Below are 25663 nucleotides of genomic sequence, written 5' to 3' on the forward strand. Positions count from 1 at the left end.
CCATCCCATGGACTCATGTCTGAGCATACCCTTCCACGCTTGTGGTGGCAAAAACGATTCAAAAAGGGGGTGGTGATGGACAGAGTATCTGAGTTAATCAGAACACTCCTACCCAGTCAACAGATCAGGGCTTGATCCATCACCGTTTTTTTAGCTCACTGCACCATCCCATTTGGACTCATGTCTGAGCATACCCTTCCACGCTTGTGGTGGCAAAAACGATTCAAAAAGGGGGTGGTGATGGACAGAGTATCTGAGTTAATCAGAACACTCCTACCCAGTCAACAGATCAGGGCTTGATCCATCACCGTTTTTTTTAGCTCACTGCACCACCCTAAGCGTGGAAGGGTATACTCAGATGTGAGTCCCTTGCTCATTGCACCATCAGGATTCAAGCAAGCCGGGCCGACGACGGCTGAAATGCCAGAAACCGGTCCCCGGAAGCTTGTTTCCTTCCCAGTGTAAGAATTGGCTTGGTAGTTTAGTTTGCCCTGTTCCCATCATGCACTGGGACAGGAACAGACTAATTTGCATATAGCCAGGTTCTGAACTGGGATGGTGCAGTGAGCTAAAAAACGGTGTTGGATCTAGCCCTGATCTCTTGACTGGGTGAGAGTATTCTGCTTAATTCAAAAACTCTGTCCATCACCACCCCTTGTTGGTAAATATTTTGTCCACCCTAAGCGTGGAAGGGTATACTCAGATGTGAGTCCCTTGCTCATTGCACCATCAGGATTCAAGCAAGCCGGGCCGACGACGGCTGAAATGCCAGAAACCGGTCCCCGGAAGCTTGTTTCCTTCCCAGTGTAAGAATTGGCTTGGTAGTTTAGTTTGCCCTGTTCCCATCATGCACTGGGACAGGAACAGACTAATTTGCATATAGCCAGGTTCTGAACTGGGATGGTGCAGTGAGCTAAAAAACGGTGTTGGATCTAGCCCTGATCTCTTGACTGGGTGAGAGTATTCTGCTTAATTCAGAAACTCTGTCCATCACCAACCCTTGTTGGTAAATAATTTGTCCACCCTAAGCGTGGAAGGGTATACTCAGATGTGAGTCCCTTGCTCATTGCACCATCAGGATTCAAGCAAGCCGGGCCGACGACGGCTGAAATGCCAGAAACCGGTCCCCGGAAGCTTGTTTCCTTCCCAGTGTAAGAATTGGCTTGGTAGTTTAGTTTGCCCTGTTCCCATCATGCACTGGGACAGGAACAGACTAATTTGCATATAGCCAGGTTCTGAACTGGGATGGTGCAGTGAGCTAAAAAACGGTGTTGGATCTAGCCCTGATCTCTTGACTGGGTGAGAGTATTCTACTTAATTCAGAAACTCTGTCCATCACCACCCCTTGTTGGTAAAAAGACTTTGGAATTAGGCATTCAGACTGGAGTCCCGGCGCCGGTTCAGCATGCTGTGATTCCAGGCAAATCGCTTCACCTTCCCTTGTTCACAATATGAATGCGTCCCTGTGTTATTTAACTGGTGCTCATGTAAAGTGCTCCCTCAGATTTGTTTTCTCTTGCTGTGGTGAGCGCTGCCTGTGCTCAGACTCAGTGCCTAGAAGCCCTCGATGTTATTGGCTGGGAGAGGATTGACAGAGCTGCTGACTTTGGAACTAGGCAATCAGACTCGAGTCCCGGCGTCGGCTCTGCACCCTGTGATTCCAGGCAAATTGCTTCACCTTCCCTTGTTCACAATATGAATGCGTCCCTGTGTTATGTAACTGGTGCGCATGTAAAGCGATCTCTCAGGTTTGTTTCGCATTAAATAAAACTGCTCTGATGAGAACTAAACAAGATCTGAGCCCAGCCTGTCCCAGACCTTCAATGCTGAGACGGAACCCACCAATCAGAAGGCAGAACAGCAGCACATCATCACTCACCAGGTGGATCTTGGCTTCTGTCCTTTTGTGTTCCCGTCTGATCCTTTTCACAGTGCTTAAAAGCCCCTGTCACCTGTCCTGGCTGCAGACTACAACGAGGTGTCTGCACAGGGGTCACCCCCAATCCCAGTTGCTTTTTTGTTTTAAAACCCTGTTTATATGTACTGTATCAGCTTGTCACACCTCTGTGGCATAAGAACCTGCCGGTAAGAAATATCTTATTGTTTGAGAACGCACCAGGCCTTCACAAGACTGTGAATAAACGGGATGTTTTCCTTTTGATAATGATAAAGACGACTGACCCATGCCTCTCTTGGGCCTGAATAGCATGTTTTGTCTCTCACTCAAAAATCTCGCCGTGTGTTCAGTGCGCAAAACAATCATAGTACTATACGTCTGTACTTTTTTTAAATGACAACTACATTTTGGGGCATTTTGGAAAACATCTACTTTTTGTAGCTTAACATCTCGGTGGTGTCGGTAAATCAGTTTCAAAGTTTTCATTTAGCTGAAAGGCGTGTTTCATTTTTACGTGCAATACTTACCAGACTTACGTACATGTCAATTCAATCCCCATTCATCGCAGTCTCATCATATTTTGTGCTGGCTATATGATCTGCTCACACCTTCAGCTTTAGCATACCAAATAATCCCATATTAAAAAGTATATAACAAGCATTTGCAATGCAAAAGGTCTCGCATTTACGCGAGTTTGAGCTATTGGCATTGTTAATGACAATGCGTTTTATTTATGCTTCAAAAACCAAAACATAAAAAAAAGGCATCGTCATTTACAATGCCGATAGCTCAAACTCGCGTAAATGCTAGACCAGTTGCATTGCAAATGCGTGTTTAAATTGCAATCAAATTAGACTTTCTATCCCTTTTGCTCGCTATCATCCTGTAGGGAAATGTTAATTGATTAGTATGTTGGTTTTATAGTATTTGCATAGTATCTTGGTAGTAAATACTTTACATTGTGTATTATCTTAAGTTTTACCGGATTCTAAGGAATATGTAAATAACTCATACCTCCCACTCTTTGAAAGAGGGGCACAGATTGGCTATGGAATGTTTTCACCTGTTAGTTTTGCACACTGCACATTTTTGGTTGGTCTTAGATTTTAAACGCACTATTTAAGTGGTGAATAATTTTATAAAGTGAAATGTTTTAATGAATGTATGTTTTATGGAATACAAATTCCGAAAGAAAAATTTACAACCATTAAAAATGTTTTCCATAGTTTTTTAGCTTGGCCCTTTCTTTGATTAAACCAGGTCATCTCTACGTAGACCACATCGTGGCCCCAACAAACGTAAAGCTGTTTGATAATACAAAAGGCAGAATGTCCATTAAATAAATAAAATAAATGAATGGGCTCTTGTTTGCGTTAAACTCTAGCTATCACCATGCCCCACTTCACTCCTGGTATTACTTTCTTGGCAGTCACTGCCCTGGTACTGCTACTGCATTGGTGCCCCCGCTCATCACCTTTGTCTCAGGCTTCAAGTGAACTATGATGACCAGAACTCGTGGCCAATAGGATCTCTGCTTGATGCCTACTGTCCGTGGTGCCTCTAGAGGGTGGGCAGATGGGACCAGTGCCCCTGCTCTGTTTGATCTACCCCCACTCCTCCACCTTTGTGCCACCACCAGATCTACTGAATTTGCCAGGAGGCAACACAGGGAAAAACAAATAGACCCTGCAGCTTGCCCACACACTAATCTGGCCAGCTGCCTTTCATTTCAAAGCAGTTTTATTTGCTTAAAATGTTTAAATTTGACTATATATGTATGTGTTTATATATCTATATACACATATTTAGACGAACACATGCATAAAAAGTCAGATTTAAATATTTTAAGCAAACACTCAAACACTCTCATGCACACACACACACCCACAAGAAACTTTGCAGGTGGCCCCTACAGAATTTAATTTGTGGGCCCCATGTGTGCGCCCCACCCCCCTACATTTCACGTCTAAGAGAAACTATTGCCTACTGTAAACCCCTGCCCTGATCTGCTTAGATTGCTAACCATAAAGTGATGTCCAAAAATGTAATGAAATGCCAGCAGACCCCATCCATCAACCTCCAAAGTCTCCCTCCTGGGTTTTATGATAAAAGTGGATTTGTCTGGCATTACCTCCCTCAGTTGAGACCAAGTTGCCATGGATCCTGTAATTCTGTGCCTTTAATGTTTTTCTATTCAAACTAATCATTTCCAAGAATTTCATTCTGCTGGCCATGATCCCCCACCTTTGGTTTTAGATTGAGGGCACTACTGTCATTCAGCACTGAACACTAGTATGTTGATTGTTTGCGTGCGGTCCATTGGGTCAGCGTGGGAGAAATGGATGCTGGACAGACAGGGGTATCAGCTTTGGGATTCAGAGGAAGAGATGGCCTTGGAAATAGATTTAAAGCCCATCTCTGACCCAATGTTCAAGTCAGCATCTTGTACACGCAGTCCCTGCTAAACTATGCATATTTATGACAGTATCAAATCCAGTGAAGTGATAACTATATTTTTAAAATTCACAATGTATATGCATATCCACCCACACAAAGGAATGCTTCCATCTTTACTGATTAATGCATAGATCATTCCACTCCATCAGAGAACACAAAGTCACAGCTCAAGAAGCAAATATAACTACTCCCTTCTTGAAACGCATCTACAAAATGTATCTTATAAATAACTGCAGCATAATTAGCTCTTGCATTATTTAAATCTAATAGCACAAATACATTATGGTAAACCTTTAAATCAATCAGAACGCATAAGGTAATCTTTCGCCTGAACAAGCACGGTTATAACTCGATTAATGTTCATTTTTCAGATTTTAAATTATCATAGACCAAAATAGATCTTTCATTTGACCTGTACATATAGTCTTTAAAATCTATATCCAATTAATCATCTACTGCAATAAATCTAGAGAGAGATGTTTCTAACAGGTTTCTAATATTTTCTCTTATAGTGTCCACTCTGTGTATTAACTATAGGCTTATCATGATAGCCACAGGTTTCGGTGAGTGTCATTTTGGGACCAAGCACTTCCTTCACCAGTTTATCTTGACTGAAAAGCGGATCTCTTCTTCTAGTTTACAGCAAAAACGAGGTGCTCAAATCAGGTTCCAGTTCCATTTCAAGATGGGTTTAGGGATTTCATTCTAAAATAAAATGCAATGACCCTTCAAGAAATACACGAACAGCCTTTCAACACAATCCACTATATTACTACCCATTTCAGTAACACTCAATTGTTTTTGACTTTGGAAAGATGAAAGACTGAACAAGCCCTGCCCTGCATTGAGACTGTGACCTGCAGGTGTTGTGCATGACATTTTCAATTTACAGTCAGTGGCGTAGCTGGGGGGGGGGGGTTGGGGGGCGATCCGCCCCGGGCGGCACGAGTTTTGGGATCAGAGGCCTCCCCCCCACTATCCCCTGCCATCTCAGGCGGCAACAGCACCCCCGCTCCTCAATGCGTTTGCTTCAAACGCACTAAATACTTGCAACCCCTATACCTCCCTCACTCCCTCTCAAATGCAGAGACCACCACGGGCGCCTATAGGGCTAGCTACGCCACTGTTTACAGTTCCTTGCATATAATATTGAAAAGTCTATCTTGATAATAGTGTAAAGGTTGAATGCAGGCTCCATGTTTATATTTCCACCTTTGCTGTGGCCTGTCACCTGTCCTGAGTTTTTTTTTGTTAATTCGCTGATACTTCCAGGTCTCCTTTGTGGTATGATAGCCATAAAATGTGTGGTGGTTACCTCTCACTGCCTTGCAAGGATCCCAGCAATGCACGCTGTGAGCAAAAGCGTGAGGGGGCTAACGGTTGGTGTGACCCAGTGTGCTTCACGGACAGAGTACATACACATCCTTTCCTAAACAGAAAAAAGTGCATCCATTTGGTAATTTAGAAGTGCATAAACCTTGTAACAATGGCTGTCTTCCATGTTGTTATTCCAGAGGTCCAACACTCAGGCCTTTATTCGGGGGGTTATAACAACAAGGGGGACGGAAGTGGGACAATATTTACCGGGGTCCAGTGTACGTGTCCTATTACTGCAATCAAAAAGGTGTACAAAGTTCCCCACAGAGAGTTGATTAAGGGAATGTCTCTCTCTAAAGAGTGTGCAATGTTCGCGGGATTGAGGTAATCCCTTGACGGAATTGAGGACGCCTCACACAATTCAAAGGTTGGACGACTTTTGCCATCCCACCCGATGATTGTTTTGTGTCATTTAAAATTGGTGAAGGGAGGGGTACCGAGGCACAAAAAGTAAAGTAATATGGCCTCGTTCAACCCGCACTATAGGCGAGGGTTGAACGAGGCCATATTACTTTACTTTTTGTGCCTCGGTACCCCTCCCTTCACCAATTTTAAATGAGGCAGTGAGCCATGTCATTAAAGGTCTTAATGGACTCTACTGACCTGTTTTAACTTCACTCACGCTCACAATTGCACTTTGCACTGGCCCCCGACACACATGCATCTACTGGCTAAGGAATAAAAGATCTCCATTAAAAGAGTAGCACCCTGTGCTACCCGACAGGCATTGCACCGCCAGCCTGCCGTTGGAGCAGGAAGCCAATGATGACACAAAACAATCATCGGGTGGGATGGCAAAAGTCGTCCAACCTTTGAATTGTGTGAGGCGTCCTCAATTCCGTCAAGGGATTACCTCAATCCCGCGAACATTGCACACTCTTTAGAGAGAGACATTCCCTTAATCAACTCTCTGCGGGGAACTTTGTACACCTTTTTGATTGCTTTATTCGGGGGGGTTAGGTACTCTCAGACTTTTTTTACCCTGTCAGAGTCCACACAGACCTTCACTCGGGGGCACATTCCCGTGCAGCTCAAATTGGCCTGGGCAGATGTTATGTTATGTTAATTTGTAAAGTGCACTAAGACCCTTGAGGGTATCTTGCAGTGGCCTGATCACTTTCGGTCTAGATGTTTTACAGTCATTGCTTAATTTGAGCCGGTGGTTTCCGGTGCTTGGCACCGGCACTTAACTGTCAACACCAGCACTTATGACATTCTGCCACATGGTGGCACTGTCTTATTTAAAAATGAGTCAGCTCAACAACATTTGTTCATTAATTTAATATAAATTAAAAAGGACTAATACATGCCGCCAACACCATTCTTTTAGTGTTGAGCACCTTGAATAGTCTGAATTGTCACACTTTTAGCAGTGCTGGTTACCAGTTTTGTTGATACTGTCATTGGCAGCACTGGCAGGGGCAATGGATAGTGAAAGCTGCAGTGGCCTCCTAATGAGGGCCCTGACACTTATGTTTTTTTTACAAATGAAGCACTGATTTTACTCCACAGAGCACACGTCTATTGTTGTATCAGTTTTTTGCAAACTTCTCAGAACATTTACCGCAACACATTACAAAGCAGCTTAGCACAGCTGAATATAGTTAAAGTTTGTAGATTTATATAGTGCCGCTTATCGCCCATTAGGGTATCGAGGCGCTGTCCATGGGCACGCAGAGATTAAGTGATTTGCCCAGAATAACAGGATGCTGCGCCGAGGCTTAGACTTGAACCCAGATCCCGAGTCAGTAGCTCTGGCAGGTGGGCTACATCAATGAACAGTGATTGAACAGTCTCAGTGGTCTCATCTAGGGGGCTGCACTACTTCAGTTTGAGGCTGTCCTCGTGAAGGCCCAGGCCAGGTCCTGCAGACCAGGCTTTCTCAACCCATGAGGCTTTGAACCACACCTCCATTATCACAGCCAATCACTGCATCTTAAAGTATACAAAGTAGAGAGACACCAAACTGGCTTCGTCTTTCTTTGCTGCTCCGCAGCCCAGATAAGTGCCTCTCTACTTTGTATACTTGGACTATTGCTGTTTTGCATAGTCTTTGTGGTATATTTGATATTTGATTTTTATATTGGTCTTCCTGTATATATATTTACTGTTGCAGAGTTTTTCCTACCTTGTAGGGACTGTTTGGTGATTACCGCGCGTCTTGCTTCCTACGAGTCTGTTAGATCTCCGATATCGGAGCGCGGCTCCTTTGAGCCCGCTCCGCCTCATTTGTCCCCATTTTCAGCGCATGTTGCGCTTTCCTCGTCCATAGTGCCCCCGATCTTGCTGCCGGCAGCGCTGTCTGCTTCGATCGCGGTCCACGATCCGGAGGGGTTTGCCCCCCCACAGGGAGTGGAGCACACATCGGGGACTTCGCGGGCACCCAGCTTGCATCTCCAGGGCTCGCGCGCGTATTTGTGCGCGCGCAGCCCCGATCAAGTGCCATTACCGACGCTCTGCCCAGAGCTGAACAGGGGCTTCACGCAGCGGTCCAGGAGCCGATTGTGCCTTTGTTGATGCAGATAAGGCAGTGTTTTTTGGCTATTTATCCCTACGCTTGTGGCAGGCATTAACCCCTGAGTTACCAAGGCTCCTGGAAGCCAAGATTTTTGGTGCCCCTATTGCTGATGGAGATAGGGGTCTTTTCTACCTCCATTAGTCCTAGAGTGGGACTGTATAGACTTTGAGTGACTTTGGCATTGTTGTTAGTGGCTCCTGTGTCCGGCACTACTCCCAAGCGACGCCCTTATTCTGGGCTGATAATTGAGCTTCCCTCTTGGGATTTTGATTGGAATATTTATATTCTATTACTGAGTATGGCAGACTACGACTGTTATCAAGAGGAGGTTGCTGCGTGTGATGAGCAGGACGATGAGAGTACTATGAGGAAGAGTCCATGGAGGACATTATTGACAAGAAACTTGACGCAAAGTTGGATAAGGCCCTTTATCAGCCCTGTTGCCCCTTGCTCAGAAACTGGTTTTGCTAGTTCCTGCTACCCCCAAACCCCGCTCCTCCTCTAGCTCAGACCCGGCCTCTGTTCCCCCGGCAAGTGAGCCCTCTGGTTCTTCCTGGCCCCATGTACACTCCTATGCTAAACTATACCAGTCTAAGGAAAGCGCCAAGGATGACGCTGCTGCCCTTCCTCCCCCACAGTCCTCTCCTGTCCCTGTTCTCGATACCACTACTGATACTGGTACGGACACAGATTCATCCCAGGATTCCAAACCGCAAGCGCGCAAAGAAGCTTAAGCATGCTTCCTCGCCTGTCCACCCTTCTCCCTTCATGTTCGACCCTTCAGACATAGTTCACCCTAGGTCCTCAGACTGGATTCCCCCCCTGCGGTGGTTGAGTATTTGCAGACCCACCTGCGTAAAGGTTTTGACAAAGAGGTTAGGGCGTGCCTGAAGTCTGAATGCCCACGCCCAGACTTGGCCCACAAGGTTGCTCTCACCCCCAAGATAGATGCATCGATGGCCACCTTCTTAAAGAGGGCGCGAAGAAGGGGATTGATTGTGCCCTCCGGGCGTGCCAAGATAAGGTCCCCGACCTTTCAGCGAAGATTCTTGAATTGGCACTCCAAGCTCAGGAGACAGCTCAGGAGACAGGGGCTGCTATCCATCCCGAGGTTCTGGCTGTTTGGACACAAAGGGCAATTTGCATGCTGGGAAACGCTAACTGCGCCTTAGCTTCTGAACAACGGAAATCCGTCCTGCTCAGGATTGATCCACAGTTGGTGGAGTTGGCCTCGGCTGAACCGGGACCCTTGGCAGAGGGCCAGCTTTTCGGAGACAAATTTGTGAAAGATATTGCCAAGTTTGTAAGCACGTTTGCTTCCCTCGACAAGTCTCAAGCTTCATTGAAGAGAGTGTTACATCAGGTCTCTGGGAGGGCTGGGCGTGGCAGAGGACGCTCGACTGGCCGTTTCTCAAACACAAGTCCTCAGAGAGGATACGCCCCCAGGCGTGGTAGTTGTTACACCCAGGAACCCAAGCAGGCGGGTTTCTATCCCTCCAGATCGGGCGGCTACAGAGGTCGCTTCAACCGTGGTGTCAACCGTGGATATAAGAATTTCGATGTCCAGTCCTCTGGTAAGTCCTGTATGTCCACTGATCCCCCTAAGGGGCAGGTTGTTACATTTTGTAGTGAATTGGCAGAAGCTCACTTCAGATGTTTGGATCATTCAGACCGTACAGGGTTACCAAATAGAGCTGTTGCATTGTCCCCGCCAGGTGTTCCCCCCTCGCCCTCTCCTTTTTTCCCTTCTAGAACAGAATTTTATAGACTCAGAACTGGAAGAACTTTTGGCCAAACAGGCTATTGCCGTGGGACCCTTCATTCCCGAAGGATTTTGCAGCAACGTCTTTCTGGTTCAAAAGAAGGGCGGAGGCCAGCGCCTAGTATTGAACTTAAGAGATTTCAATCCTTATGTGGTCTATCGGCATTTCAAGATGGAGGACATCCATCTTTTAAGAGATCTCCTTCTGGAGGGGGACTGGATGGTCCGGCTGGACTTGAAGGATGCCTACCTTACAGTACCAGTTTGCCCCTCACATCAAAGATTCTTGCAGTTTCAATGGAAATGGCAGTGGTACCGGTATCGCACTCTCCCCTTTCCTCTCTCGTTGGCCCCGTGGGTCTTCACCAAACTCCTGAAGCCAGTTGTTTCCCGTCTCCGGGAAATGGGGGTGCGCCTCATTGTGTACTTAGACGACATGTTAATTCTGGCGCAGGATCGGAATCTCCTCCTCACACACTTGGAGTGGACGATGTCCCTGTTACAGAATCTAGGTTTTGTCATCAACACCAAGAAGTCATTGATGGTACCGAGTCAGCAGTTGGAGTTTCTGGGTTTTCTGATAGACTCAGTTTCTGCCCAACTTCTCCTTCCGGCCACCAAGATCAGGTCTATAAAGAGGGAGATCAGATCCACCTTGTCCAAGCAAATGATTTCCCCGAGAGTTCTGGCAAGAATTGTGGGCCTTCTGGCCTCATCGATCCAAGCCGTTTTTCCAGGTCCCTTGCACTACAGGGCCCTTCAAAGGCTCAAAATCTTTTACATTCAAAAGAGGTTCCACTACGATCATCTCATTCCCTTATCCCAGGAAGCTCGAAAGGAGCTTCATTGGTGGTTGGAACACAGGACGGCCTGGAACGGCCGAGCAATTTTCGGCGCCGCCCCGGACGTGGTTGTCGAACCCGACGCCAGCCAATGGGGCTGGGGCACTCGCTGTGGCAAATTTACCACAGGAGGACGATGGTCGGCAGAAGAACTAAAGTTGCGCATAAATTGCCTAGAGTTACTGGCAGGGTCCTTTGCCATCAGGTCTATCTCACCCTTGAAGAGCAATCGTTGCATCCTTCTTCGGATGGACAATGTCTCAGCGGTGAGATATATCAATCGCCTAGGAGGGACGAGATCCTGTATGCTAGTCAACATAGTGAAGGAATTCTGGCATTTCTGCCTGGATCGCAAGATCTCTGTTGTGGCGGAGTACCTTCCGGGGAAGCTCAATCAAGTAGGGGACAGGAATTCCAGATTCCTCAGGGATTACAGCGATTGGAAGCTTCACCCCTCTCTTTTTGCCCAGATCCTGGATATGCAAGGCCCATGCCAGATAGACCTGTTCGCCTCTCGCCTCAATGCCCAACTTCCCCTGTTCTTCAGTTGGAGACCGGATCCAATGGCTATGGGAACGGACGCGTTCCTTCAGCATTGGGGGCATCAGAGGAACTTTGCCTTCCCTCCGTTTGCTCTGATCCCGAGGGTGGCGGCCTTTGTTCGTCGATAGAGGGCTTCAGTAGTGTTGGTGACACCGTTGTGGAAGACTCAGTCGTGGTTTCCCACACTATTGGAGTTATCTGTGGATCTTCCGTTCCAACTTTCTGTGTTCCCGACACTTCTCCAGGACCCAGTGGGAGCGGCCCACCCACTGGTCCTGCAGAACCAGCTAACGCTGATGGTGTGGACGCTCTGAGGAGACATGAGAGCATTGCAGGCCTTTCACAGGTGGCTGCCAATTTTATGCAACAGGCTTGGGCTCCTTCCACCCGAAAGCGATATTCAGCTTCCTGGAAGAGATGGATGGGTTGGTGCCTTCAACGGAAGGTAGATCCGTGCGATCAGATGTGACCGAGATTTTAAACTTCTTGTCAGAATGCGCAGAATCAGGCCTTGCTTACAGATCAGTTAATAATTTCAGATCGGCTATTTCTGCAGGTCATAATCATATTGATGGTAAGCCCGTGGTGATGCCTCCTCTGGTTTGTAAACTTCTTAAGGGTGTTCGAGTTGCTAACCCTCCTCGTCCCAGGTATTCGACTCTATGGGATGTTTCAAAGGTTCTTTCACTTCTGGAATCCTGGCCAGATAACGCTGATCTGTCTCTGAAGAAACTTTCTGCCAAACTTACCATGTTGCTATACCTCCTCTCCTGCCGGAGGGTGTCCGATGTTCATGCATTGGATCTGGCTGGTAGGATGTTTTCTCGACAGGGTGTCTCTTTTGTGATCACGAGACGGACAAAGACCATGTCATGTTCGGTGGAGTATCCTTCTTTTCCTCACAATAACAAGTTATGTGTTTTACAATGCCTGAAATGTTATGAAGAACGTACTATTGCACATAGATCTGATCCGTTGGGTCAATTGTTAATTTCTGTCCAGAAGCCATTCAAGCCAGGCTCTGCTGCTACCTTAGCTAGGCAGGTTCGTTGAGTGATGTCAGAGGCAGGTATTGATATTTCTGTTTATGGTGCCCACTCTGCAAGAGGGGCTATGGCCTTCAAAGCCTATTTGTTAGGATCCCGTTTGGAAGACATCCTCAAGGCAGGTGACTGGTCTTCAGATTCTATGTTTGAAGTTTTCTATTATAAACCTATTTCTCATGTTTCTGATGTTGTGATTGATGAGCTTTGAACCAGCAGAATCAGAAGCCTCCGGTCCTGCTATAGAATACAAAATTTTCCAGCTATCGCGACAAGAATTTTAGATTCTATTGTGGACACGGAGGCGAGGATTATCCCACCCGTTGTAACAGTTTTATTCAACTGTTAAGTTGTTAAAATTTATATTTATAAGACTTATATGTGCCCACCCTTTGAGAAGTGAAGTTGTGGGTTCCCTTTCTCAACCTTGTTTCTGTTCTAGGAAATGATTCCAGCAGGAATTAACGGGTCACTCCGGATGGAGATGCATCGCCCTCATGCTTGAAGCGGATGTCTTCGTGTGCTGTGGATTTATTCTCAATGAGAATTCATAAAGGAACTGTTCATCTCTCTATTGAGAGTTTAAGACTTTGGTTTTCGTTCGTTCTTATGGACTGAGATCGCGCAAAGAAAGAGGAAGCCAGTTTGGTGTCTCTCTACTTTGTATACTTTAAGATGCGGTGATTGCCTGTAATAATGGAGGCGTGGTTCAAAGCCTCATGGGTATTGTTGTTTTTACAATGTGTAGTTTTACTTTATTAGCTGCTGTGTTTGCAGTAAAGAAATTGAGTAAGCATAATCCTCGCCTCCGTGTCCTTAATAGAATCTAAAATTCTTGTAGCGATAGCTGGAAAATTTTGTATTCCTGATGCGAATCGACGCAAAGATACATGGGATATCTTCAGTGGAAGTAGTCAGACCGACAGAGAATTCATTGTGTGATTATTTCCTGCGCACATCAAGCTTGGTTGGTCTCTCAGGAGACCGGTCCTAGGCAATCCAGAGCTCTATGAGCTATCAACAGCTAGGATTGAATCGGAAAGTTCAGAGGCCGGCACAACTCCCACGGGGCGGAGCTTCACATGTTCGAAGCATGTAGACAGAAAGGCTTTATCGATCAGTGAGTGATCTGACAGAGGCCAGAGAGTTCTCACAGCGTCTTCAGAAAACAAACTTCTTTTTTAATTGAAGCACAGGTTTTTATATATTTTGTGTATTTTTGGTTACAGTTTTGGTTACAGTTTGATATACAGCAAACAAGATCGGAAGGTACCGGAGTACCTTCAGGGCACAAGTCCTAAAAAAAGAAGTGGGGGGACGCTGTCTCCGGAAGTGACGTCACGAAAGGTGGCTTGCACCATCGGGCTCATTGCCTCCCCTCGCTCACCCCTTAGATGCGATTGCATCTGCGAAGCCAGCGCGTGAGCAGCATGCTGTGAGCTCCGATCTCGTCCCAGAGAGGGCAAAGAGTGAAGTCCAGCTGTTTGGCAGGGGGGACTGCGTCCACCCGGTAAAATAAGTGGGGGGACGCCGTTGCAGTGAGCGTTCTGCCACAACACCCATTGCTTTTTGACGCTGTCCATTATTTACAAGGTATGGGGCAGCGCCAAAAATACTGCCAGGGAATACCTGGACTTAAGCAGGTGATACAAGGAGAAATGTTTTATGTCTCTGTGTAGTTTGCTCTTTCTACGTGTGCTGCATTTTGCAGCACATATAGAGCAAATCACCTGTGCAGATTGATTGTGTGCAGGAAGGTGCCCCTTCCTGCAGATAAACAATTGCCCCTGCAGAGCAGGAACCCTAGCAAAATGGCGCTAGGGTGCATGCACTGGCTCTAGGCAGCTTTTTAGCAGCAGCGACAGGGGTAACACATGGGGGCACTGCATTCCTGTGAATACGGCGCTTCCCTGCATTTTGAAACTGTCACAGGAAGTTGAGCCCACACTGAGACACAAACCTGGTTCACCAGTTCCAAAGTAAATAGCTCTGGCCATTATGCCATCTAAAGTGCAAACCATGGGGCATATTTACAAGGAGTTAACGCCAACAGAATGTCACTTATTCCGACGTTCTGGTGGGTTTACCCTTTCGCCTTATTTAGAAGGCGGCAATAAGCCACTTAAAGTGGCTTAATGCCGCCGTGTAACTAATGCCCCTACTCAGCGCAAAAGGGGTGTACAAAGGGTGTTGCAGTGAGTTTTCCGCCACAACACCTATTGCTCTTTGATGCTGCCCCATACCTACAAGGTATGGGGAAGTGCCAAAAATACTGCCAAGGAATACCTGGTCTTAATACCAGGCAATACAAGGAGAAATGTTTTATTTCTCCTCGTATTTTGCTCTTTCACGTGTGCTCCGTACTGCAGCACATATAGATAGAGCAAATTGCCTGTACAGATTGTTTAAGTAGATGAAGGTGTCCCTTCCTGCACATAAACAAATTGCCCCTGCAAAGAAGGCACCCTCGCACAATGGTGCTAGGGCGCCCATGCTAGGCAGCTTTCATAGCGCCAGCGACAGGGGTAACACAGGCTGCACCGCATCCTTGAATATACAGCTCATCTCTGCGTTTTGAAACTGCCGGAGTGCAGCATTACCAATTTTTGGCATAACACCTCACTTCGCCAGTTTCTTGTAAATATGCCCCCATGTCTCAAAGGGCATCAATACCCTGCACATGGTCTGTACAGGGTATAGTGCACAACATAAACTGTAGGAATATCTATGCATTCAACTTATATAAGCAGCAATGTGTTGCTGAGCTGTGCTGTCTGCACCTCATGCAGCATCTTGAAGTATCACCTAGTTCGAGTATGTTCAGTACACACAGCCCAGTTATGATGTAAAGGGATGCATAGCCCCCTTCAGTTCCTGTGCACGGGCACAGAAGGGGATCATGTTATGACCCATGGTGGCGTATCATAAGCAATGTGCGCCTGTGCATTAAGTGGATTGCATAGGTGAAATCCAGAAGACAAGTTGCTGTGATAAACGAGCATGATTACCTGCCCCCTGTTGTGCTTAGCACAGATTAATTGTTTCATCAGTTAGGTCACATTTTACCAAAATTATCAAAGAACCTCTGGACAGACTCACCTTTGTGAGTACCTTCTCTGTTTTGTCCAACAGAATACAGAAAACTGTGCAGAAACACTGGGCTATTCTTAACACCGCTGACACCACTATCACTTCACCACTGTTCTCTTTCAAAAGAGCTCGTAGTATAAGAGACAGTTTGGTGCATACTAGACCAGTTATGAAGAAAGTGGAACAGCAAAATACCCTCTGGAACACCCAACCAGTACGTGGGCATTTTCCATGTGGCTCGTGCAGTGCTTGTCCACAGACCTATAAAACAGACCAGGTCGACATAGGTACAGGGACACCTTGGATACTTCGCAAACACACGAACTGTAACACAGAAGGTGTTATATATCTGATTACTTGTCCTTGTTCCCTACAGTACATAGGACACACTACCAGGAAAATGAAAATACGAATAAGTGAGCATAAGAGCACTATTCGCTGCCATAAGCAATCGACTGGTCTCACCAACCACTTTCTTGAGAAGAAACACAGAGTTGAAGATCTAAAGTGGGTGATTTTAGAACACCCTTACATTCCACCCCATATTACTGACAAATCTAAATTCCTATTTGTAAAAGAGCAGAGGTGGGTGTTTAGGCTCCGAAGTGATAGCATAGGGTTGAACGATCCCATTCCATGGACGTCTATGTGATGAGGGATCTTAACATCTGTTTTTCCATCATAAACTAGAATCCTCTAGTAGGCTTGTATCTAGCAGAAGAACATCTGTAGTCTGTTAGGGTGATCCACTCTGTTCCATAATGACCAGCTGTAGGTGGTGAGACAGCCATTATTATTACACTTCCTCTAGCATGCCTCTTTAGGCGACTGTCTCACACACACCCGTTGGTTGCAGGAGGGATGGTTAGCTATTTCCTCTTCCTGACCTCTCATCTATCGAGGCTTGTGTAAACTGCAAATTTTTCTCTGGGCACTTGCAGCAATCTTATTTATCTATCCACATAATTATGTGTGTTAATGGCGGTTATCTAGCTTCCTGAGCCACATGTGCATGGGCACAGCGCGTCACTGATCATCTACTTTCGCTGCTGTGCGTACACGGGCCATGCGCCTGAATATTCAAAGCGCAGTCTTATCAGATATTCCTGCAGAGCACATGCGCGCACGAGTAACGGACTCCCTGTGTGCGCATGCGCCTATGGTGTGATGGTGTGTGAGCTCTTCGTGGCTAATAACCCGGCGCATACTTTCCCGTGTCATAGTAGCGGTTGTATCAGGCACATGCGCATCGCGGTCGGAGACGCGATCTCTGCCAAAACAGCCAATCGACGGTGACATTTACTTTAGTGGTTTTTTTACACACATGCGCATCGCGGTCTGAAACGCGGATTCTGTCAAACTACCAATTGACGGCAAGAACTGCTGCAGTGGCCGTTTCACGCACATGCGCATCGCGGTCTAAGACGCGATTTTTCTAAACAGCTGGTGTCAATGACGAAATTAACTACCAATTGACGGCAGTATTTAAAGCAGTCTTCCTGATCCGGTCGGTACCTCCACTTCCTCTCGGACGCCTGAGAGAGGTACCGACGGACAGGTAAGGTGAGAGTCTAAACAGTACATACTGGAAGTATGCTACAGTGAGGTAGATTGTTTGCTAAGTTGCTGCTCTCTGCTGTCATGTGGTAGCGCTCTTGCTTACCCTTGTTAGTCTCCATCTATCCTATGTTTTAAGTTGTTGTAGTTGCTTTGGCCTGAGTTGAACAGCCTTTCTTTTTGGCCATAGCATATCATCACTTACAGCCACCCCCTTTTAAGTTTTAAGTTGTATTATGGTCACATTTATGCAAGCTCACAGTTTATGGGTTGTGATAAATAAGTGTTGCAACTAATGATGGAAAGCGTATAATTCTTCTGGATATTTTGCTTTCTTATGCACTTTTTAGAGCGGGGCCTCATATTCCCGAACGGTTGCCGGGTGAGGTGAGGTCCACTTCCTTGCAAAGCTTGGTGAGTATTTATAGACACAAGTGGCGTGTTCTGTAAATGAGTAAGTAGACTCTAATGGTGGACGGGATATCTTTTGATCCCGTTTATGGTGTGGTACACACATGTTTTTGCTATTTAATTGTGGTATATATTAGTAATGCACATAATCTTGGTTATATTTTTTTCAGGATTGTGAAAGGAAAATATCTTCTACATATGGACATTGGGGCTCCAAGTTCATGGTAGCTGAGTGCATTTTATTTATGTTCTCACTTCACTTCGTTATGATTCACCTTTTGTGGCAGTAGCTTTAAATCTTTGGTCCTGACGAAAGCCTGACGACACGTCTATAGGGCTGAAACATGTTGACCACCTGCACAGCGCCATAGTGTAGTCTTTAGCTTCAACTACCTGGCGTGTTTTTAACTTTAACACTCGGACTTTCTTTATTAAATGTGCTCTTGTCTGAGTCGTTAATTTTAACATTCTTTCACCACAGCACTGCACAGACACTTTCATCACCACTCTATGAGTATAAGTTTGGCACGAGTGTAAGATCTACATCCACTCCCGCACCATCAGCTGATGGTTTGGGCGGTAGAGTCGGGTGTTACTACAAAGATCCCATATGATGAAACTCCGCCAAATTAGGGTGGTTTGATGGGAATATCTCGGCCAACTATTACTCTAGTATCCACTCTTTTGTAGTTTTCTTGTGTTACCACACGTTCTAGACCTCTTCATCCAATTTGGTATATAAAAGATCATGTTATGACCCATGGTGGCGTATCATAAGCAATGTGCGCCTGTGCATTAAGTGGATTGCATAGGTGAAATCCAGAAGACAAGTTGCTGTGATAAACGAGCATGATTACCTGCCCCCTGTTGTGCTTAGCACAGATTAATTGTTTCATCAGTTAGGTCACATTTTATGAAAGTGTTCCTTACTGAGAATTCTGCAAAAAAGAGCAAGACATTTTCTGCCATAATCTCAGTTAAGAACAACTTCATAAAATGTTCATTAACTGATGAAAAATGTAACATGGGCATCGGTACTGATCACAAAAAGGGCATGCACACCTACTTGAAATTAGACTCATTAATCACAGAAGCAGGGCTGCAACAGTGCAAACAGCGGAGCGTAAACAGGTCTTTGCATTGGTGCACCTTATTCACAAGTCCTAGAATGGGAAAATAAAGACAGATTTGAAGAGGGACAATAGGTTCAGGTTCTGCACCAAGCAGCAATCCAAGGCCATGCATAACTAACAAAGTGGATTACTGAGTCTTGTTATATATTACAGGTTGATCAATTTATGCCACAGCTGAGCATGAAATGAGTAACTCTAGCCAATGAATACTGGTCTCTCAAAAGCGTTGGAGTGTAGGCATTACCTGTGAATTCCCTCATAGCTATCCCAGCTCTGATCCTGGCAAATCTGGAAGCCGGCAAACAATTGCAGAGAAATTCGACTGGTTTATTCATCAGAATATCAATTTTTAATATCAACCTCCCAAACTATCATGATTAAAATATTGATTAGCACATTAACATGCGGGTAAGAATCTGTGGGTAAGTATATATTTATTCGTTTTTACTCCACATCTATGTACCTTGAAGATATATGTATTTTAAACTCGCTATCAACATACCTTTGCGGGACGCTTTGCTGCTTTGGACACTTCCCTTGGGACTGGCTGCTGCTTTTTTACCCACTACTTGCGGTACCCGCTCCGCGGGTCCCGCTTCGTGAAGGGTGCCTGATTGCTGCTGGGGGACATTGCTGGAGGAACCTAGGGAGGTGTGTGCGTGAGGCGGGGCTGCGAGCGAGTGCGTGTGCTGGACTGGGACTCCAATTCCCAGGAGCACCCGCCAGCCCGGATCACGATCACCTGGGCCGCTCTCCCCGACCCCTCCCCCCCACCCTTGAGCCTTTAAAATCTGCAGTTCCTGGATCGCCTAGCGGGACGCTTTGCTGCTTTGGACACTTCCCTTGGGACTGTGCTGCTGCTTTTTTACCCACTACTTGCGGTACCCGCTCCGCGGGTCCCGCTTCGTGAAGGGTGCCTGATTGCTGCTGGGGGACATTGCTGGAGGAACCTAGGGAGGTGTGTGCGTGAGGCGGGGCTGCGAGCGAGTGCGTGTGCTGGACTGGGACTCCAATTCCCAGGAGCACCCGCCAGCCCGGATCACGATCACCTGGGCCGCTCTCCCCGACCCCTCCCCCCCACCCTTGAGCCTTTAAAATCTGCAGTTCCTGGATCGCCTAGCGGGACGCTTTGCTGCTTTGGACACTTCCCTTGGGACTGTGCTGCTGCTTTTTTACCCACTACTTGCGGTACCCGCTCCGCGGGTCCCGCTTCGTGAAGGGTGCCTGATTGCTGCTGGGGGACATTGCTGGAGGAACCTAGGGAGGTGTGTGCGTGAGGCGGGGCTGCGAGCGAGTGCGTGTGCTGGACTGGGACTCCAATTCCCAGGAGCACCCGCCAGCCCGGATCACGATCACCTGGGCCGCTCTCCCCGACCGCTCCCCCCCACCCTTGAGCCTTTAAAATCTGCAGTTCCTGGATCGCCTAGCGGGACGCTTTGCTGCTTTGGACACTTCCCTTGGGACTGTGCTGCTGCTTTTTTACCCACTACTTGCGGTACCCGCTCCGCGGGTCCCGCTTCGTGAAGGGTGCCTGATTGCTGCTGGGGGACATTGCTGGAGGAACCTAGGGAGGTGTGTGCGTGAGGCGGGGCTGCGAGCGAGTGCGTGTGCTGGACTGGGACTCCAATTCCCAGGAGCACCCGCCAGCCCGGATCACGATCACCTGGGCCGCTCTCCCCGACCCCTCCCCCTCCTTGCCTGCAGTCACTATATCTGGCCGCTAGCTCTCCCGCGGCGCGGGAGCGCGCGGGAGCGTCCCGGGAGAAGCCCGGGAGAAGGGCGGGACCGTCTGTGGCCGTCAGGGGCCAAAGGAGGCCGGGCTGGGCCCACTCCCTTTCCTCCCATTTCTTGTGTCATAGATCTTTTGTATATTTTGCCATATGCTTTTTGTGTGAGATTTCCACGCTATTAGCGATAACGTAGACAGAGTAGTGTCACCATTGTCATAGATACGCTTTAGAGGTATTTGTTTCCTTGGTTCTCAATTTGCCCTGGTTAGGAGATGTCCTCACCCGAGGTAAACCCTGCCCCAGGAACGTCAGGGACTACTATCTTAGGACCCCTGGATACATTTTTTGCAAAAATTAAAAGTGAGGTTGATAAGGACATTACACTTGCAGAGAAGAGAGCCGGTCGACGTCTCTCTATCGAATTGCTCAAACAAAGACCCCTTCCGTGCCCGGATGTAGCTACAGGTCTTTTAATAGATCTCACAGACCCAATTGAGCATGACAACGACTCCCTTTCTACAGAGGATATTCCCCTCATTTTTCAGAACAAACTATCTGATCAGATAGACCCTATAACTATCCAGGACAATATTCCCTCTCAAGTAGCGGATAGTCAACCAATAGACTTATGTACTCCCCTCAATGATCCAGCCCCATTGTACAATATAAATATACCCTCGCCCATATTTACCCCAACTGGACCAATTCGACTCCTTTCCAACACTCCTGCCGGGAAGCCCATAGACTCACCTAAAAACATAGCTTCCAAGGCTATTAACAAGTGTTCTAATACTCCCTTGGGTGCTCCCCCGAGGAAGAGGAGAAGGAAAAAGGCACCCCAGAGTGGAATTAGTACCTTTACTAATCCTTTGCATACTCTACATACGACTCCACTAAAGGAAGGGAGAGTGGACTCAACGGAGCACACGATTCCTAAACCTATATCTGTCCTTAGTTATTCAGGGTTATTAGATGATATTAATTCTCTTATAAAGGCTCTCATTTTACCTCTCACAGAAAGGATTGTAAGTTTAGGGGAGAAACTCGACCAAATTCTTCAAGGGCAGAAGGGTTTACTTTGTTACATACCGGATGAAAGTGACAATTTAACACAGCCTAACAAACACTCTATCCAACCTAAACTAGCGCCTGGTACCCCTTTAACAACTAAAAAACCCATAGATGGGACTTGTAAACATGTGCTAGACACTAAACTAACCACAATACCTAGCTCAACTAATAACACCACCATCAAAGATAACCCTAACCCGAACACACGGACCCTAAACAGACGCCCCAATAATACTAAACCGCTGGGTAATACAACTTCTGACCCCACATTAAGATCAAGTCCAAGAAATACTGTCGACCTACCACCTGAATGCCTAAACTATGTCATCGTACTAACAGGTGTACCTCCCCTGCCAGTGGGCAACCCAGAGTATCATTCTAACTTAAAAAATAAGGTTATCTACTGGTTGAGGAGAAATAGGCCACCCCCGAAGCATCTAAATTGTGAGATCGTTTCGGTGAGGCGTTGTAAGTGGGTCGGCACTAGACCTAAGGACATCGAGGGTGATGTAATCATAATCAATTTTAAAGACCATAGACTGGTCCCTTACCTTAGTGATTGGTTCCCTGGGAGAGGTGAGGGGGGATTACCACGCACAATTTAAGTTACTTTTACCCGGAATCTTTGATGAAACCTCCGTCCCCTAACATATCATTATTAGGGAACAAAACCCAAAACCACATGAATGCTCGGAAACTGGAAGTCCTGTCGGGACCTAAGATGCCTTGGCGGTTGGACCAAAGACATCATACTCGAAATGTCCCTACTTTCTCCCAATCAACGTCTACTCATTCCCAATACCCTAGGCACTTATCCCATTTCTCGTATCACTTACAGTCTCCAATGACTTCCAAGGCCCACACTCACCACAACACTAAAAGCAATCCTTTTTTTCCACCATGGCAGTCTAATCAACTGCCACCAACCTTCAAAAATCCTATTCACTCGAACCAATGGGACTACTTTCAAACTTATAATCCCAAGGAAGTTTGGAACATACCATTGACTAATTTATTCCATCCTCTTTCTGGGTTGGATGAGAATGAATGACTTACTGAGCAAAGCAACAGAAACAATACGTGTGAGGGGCAGGGGGTGCGACAACGTATTTTCGTACGAAATACTCTTATCAGTCCACTGATTGAGCAACAGCTCAAGGAGCGAGAGGGGGATATGCCAACAGGACCTGTTCTGGAAAATAGCCCCGTCCCTCATCGTTCCCAACCAACTTTTGAGGATTCCTGTGCTCTTAGTGTCACGTCTTCTCATGACCCTGTTATTACATCTTCCCAACCCCTGAGAAATCTCACGGGGACCACCCTCTGCTCAGATGTATCCACCACTACGGTATCGTATTTTAATTCCCTCTTATCATGGAATGTGGCAGGTCTAGGGAGTAAAGTTGTAAATAAAGCATGGTTAGCAGTTATACAAAGGCATGGTATCTTGTGTTTTCAAGAAACATGGCTGTTAGAGGAAATTCATCTGCAGGGGTATCAGACCTTTCACTCTCCGGCAGTGTTGTCGACACAGGGACACAATAAGGGTGGGCTCTGTGTTTATGTTTCTACCATTGTGGATGTTAAGGTCCATAAATTCTTTTCTACTTTGTACTTTCAAATTTTATTACTAAAATGGGGCTTTAATGAGAAAATATTATTGGTGAATTTCTATAACAACATCCCTAATAGCGAAATGGAATCTACTATGTCAAACATGCTGTCTCATATGACCCGATTTGTTGAATACTCAAAGGGGGCAAAGAGAATCTGGGTCGGGGACTTCAATTGTACTATCTGCCCGTCCATCGAAACAGATTTGTGTGGCTTGTCTGATTATGGGGTGGAGGGTCCTATCCACTTTTCTCACACAAAGATGGGGTCACTTTTAAATGGCATTGTTTTTAATTTTGATTTATTCTTTGTGAATCAGACCTGTTTACCACCTATCCATTTCGAGCCAACCTTTTTTGGTAGAGGATGTAATACGGTCATTGACTTTGCACTCACAACTTATCCCAATCCAGGGTTCATATCTTCCTGGGAAGTAGGCAAAGACATATTTAGTGACCACTACCCTTTAAGAATTGGGCTAAATGTAAAAGGGCGCCCTGACAAAATGGAAACTTCCCGCTTGTACCCATTTAAGATTGATTTAGCCAAAACTAACGGTTACGTGGTCAAATGGGAAAAAATTGTACCTAGCACGCTCCTAAAGAATCTTTTTTCTCATTGTGTTAGTGATATTAATGTTTGCTTAGAGGAATTCGAGGAGCCCATAAACACTATGGCAGCCTTTGCTAATATTCAATATCACATTAAAAATTTGTTGATTCGCATGCCTAAAAATAACTTTACGAATCCTGAGGGGTGGTTTAATGGGAAATGTACAAAAGCGTTGAAAGCCTTAAAAAGAGCCTTGAAATTGAAACCAAGAAATCCGTCCAATATACGAGAAGCCAGGAAACTATATAAACTGGCCATTAAAGAAAGAAGATTGGCTTTAAAAAAATCTGCATGGGATTTACTGTTGGAGGCCTCTAGACAGAAAGATAGTTCCCTCTTTTGGAAGTTGGTGAAATCACTATATCAACCGAGGGAAAGAGGCAACACAATTGATCTCGCTATAACTGGGGAAAGATGGTTAACCCACTTTAGCCAATTATATAATCACACAAGGAGAGAAGACTTGACACTTCCAACAGGGGGGGTTCCTGCTGCAGACAATACTATAGTCAATAGTGGCCGTGAACATCCCTCTCGTCACTCATTTCCAATAGACCTAACCTTTTCTTTAGAAGAAGTTACTGCGGCAATAAAGGAAAGCGCATCAGGCAAGGCACCAGGGCCAGACTGCACTCCGGTAGATGTGTATAAAGCTGAACCAGACTTCTATGCACCACTTCTCACAAATGTTTTAAATCAGGGAAACCGAAGTGGGTTTATTAAAACATGGTCTGATGCCATAGTGGTCCCCATATTCAAGAAAGGCAATAGGGACGACCCTACCTGCTATAGGCCAATATCCTTATTGGATGGCCTCATGAAAGTAGCAGGTAGAGTCATTTTAAAAAGATTACAATCCTGGGAGGAGGACCACAAAGTAGTATCACACTTGCAGTATGGGTTTAGGAAAGGCATCGGGACAACCGAACAGTGCCTAAACTTATCTCTCCTCATTTCCAAATATACTAAAGCCAGAAGCGGAGCCTTATTTATAACTTTTATCGATTTAAGCTCTGCTTTCGATTGCGTGGACCATATGTTATTATGGACCACGCTGGCTGAACTGGGTATTGATGCTCGCTTAATCACCTTCATCAAAGAGCTTTACAATAACTCAGGTGCTAGAGTAAGGTATGGTATTCAGGGGAAATGTACTGAAAAATTTCCATTCTCAAGAGGGGTGAGGCAAGGCTGCATCCTGGCCCCACGGCTTTTTAATTATTATATTAATTCAGTCGGACAAAACCTTTCAATTGCTCCAAATGATTACCCTACAGTGAAAGGCTTACCAGTCCCAATTTTACTGTACGCCGACGATGCGGCCATAATGTCCCAGACCCAAGTCGGTCTACAGAGGGCGGTAAATAACTTTGCTAGTTACATGAAGGACAGAGGACTTAGAGTGAACATATCTAAAACGTTCACCATGCCATGTACTAGAAAGATTAATAGAGCCCCTTGTAATATATTCTTAGATAAACAGAAAATAGCAACAACTGATCATTTTAGTTATCTAGGAGTTTTATTTGATAGAAGGTGTTGTTGGAAGCCGGCGGTTGCAGCAAGAAAGCTGGCTTTCACCCGCACCATAGGCGCTCTGCGCACGTTCTCGGCTAGACTTGGTGGTAAGCCACCTAAGGAGCTTCTACAGATCTACCAGGCCAAGTGTGTGTCAACAGCTACTTATGGGGCGGGCTTATGGGGATTCGAGAATGACTACTCTCTGCAGGGCTGTGAAAATACATTTTTATGTTATTTACTGGGAGTGCCAAAAAGCACCTCAACATTCATGGCGCATATTGAGGCGGGAGTTAAATACCTCGGTGATACTATTAAGATGTCCCCAATTATTCTGTGGCACAAAGTGTGGGTAACCCCCGAAGCCAGCTTTAACAGGGACCTTATAGCAGATTGTTTATCTTTAGATAGGGTTGCCAATTTCAGATGGCTTTCATATGTAAGATCAATCCTGTCTGAGTTGGGACACCCAGAATTTTTTGAGGACC

The sequence above is a fragment of the Lissotriton helveticus genome, chromosome 10, assembly GCF_964261635.1.
Source record: "Lissotriton helveticus chromosome 10, aLisHel1.1, whole genome shotgun sequence".
Taxonomy (NCBI): Eukaryota; Metazoa; Chordata; class Amphibia; order Caudata; family Salamandridae; genus Lissotriton; species Lissotriton helveticus.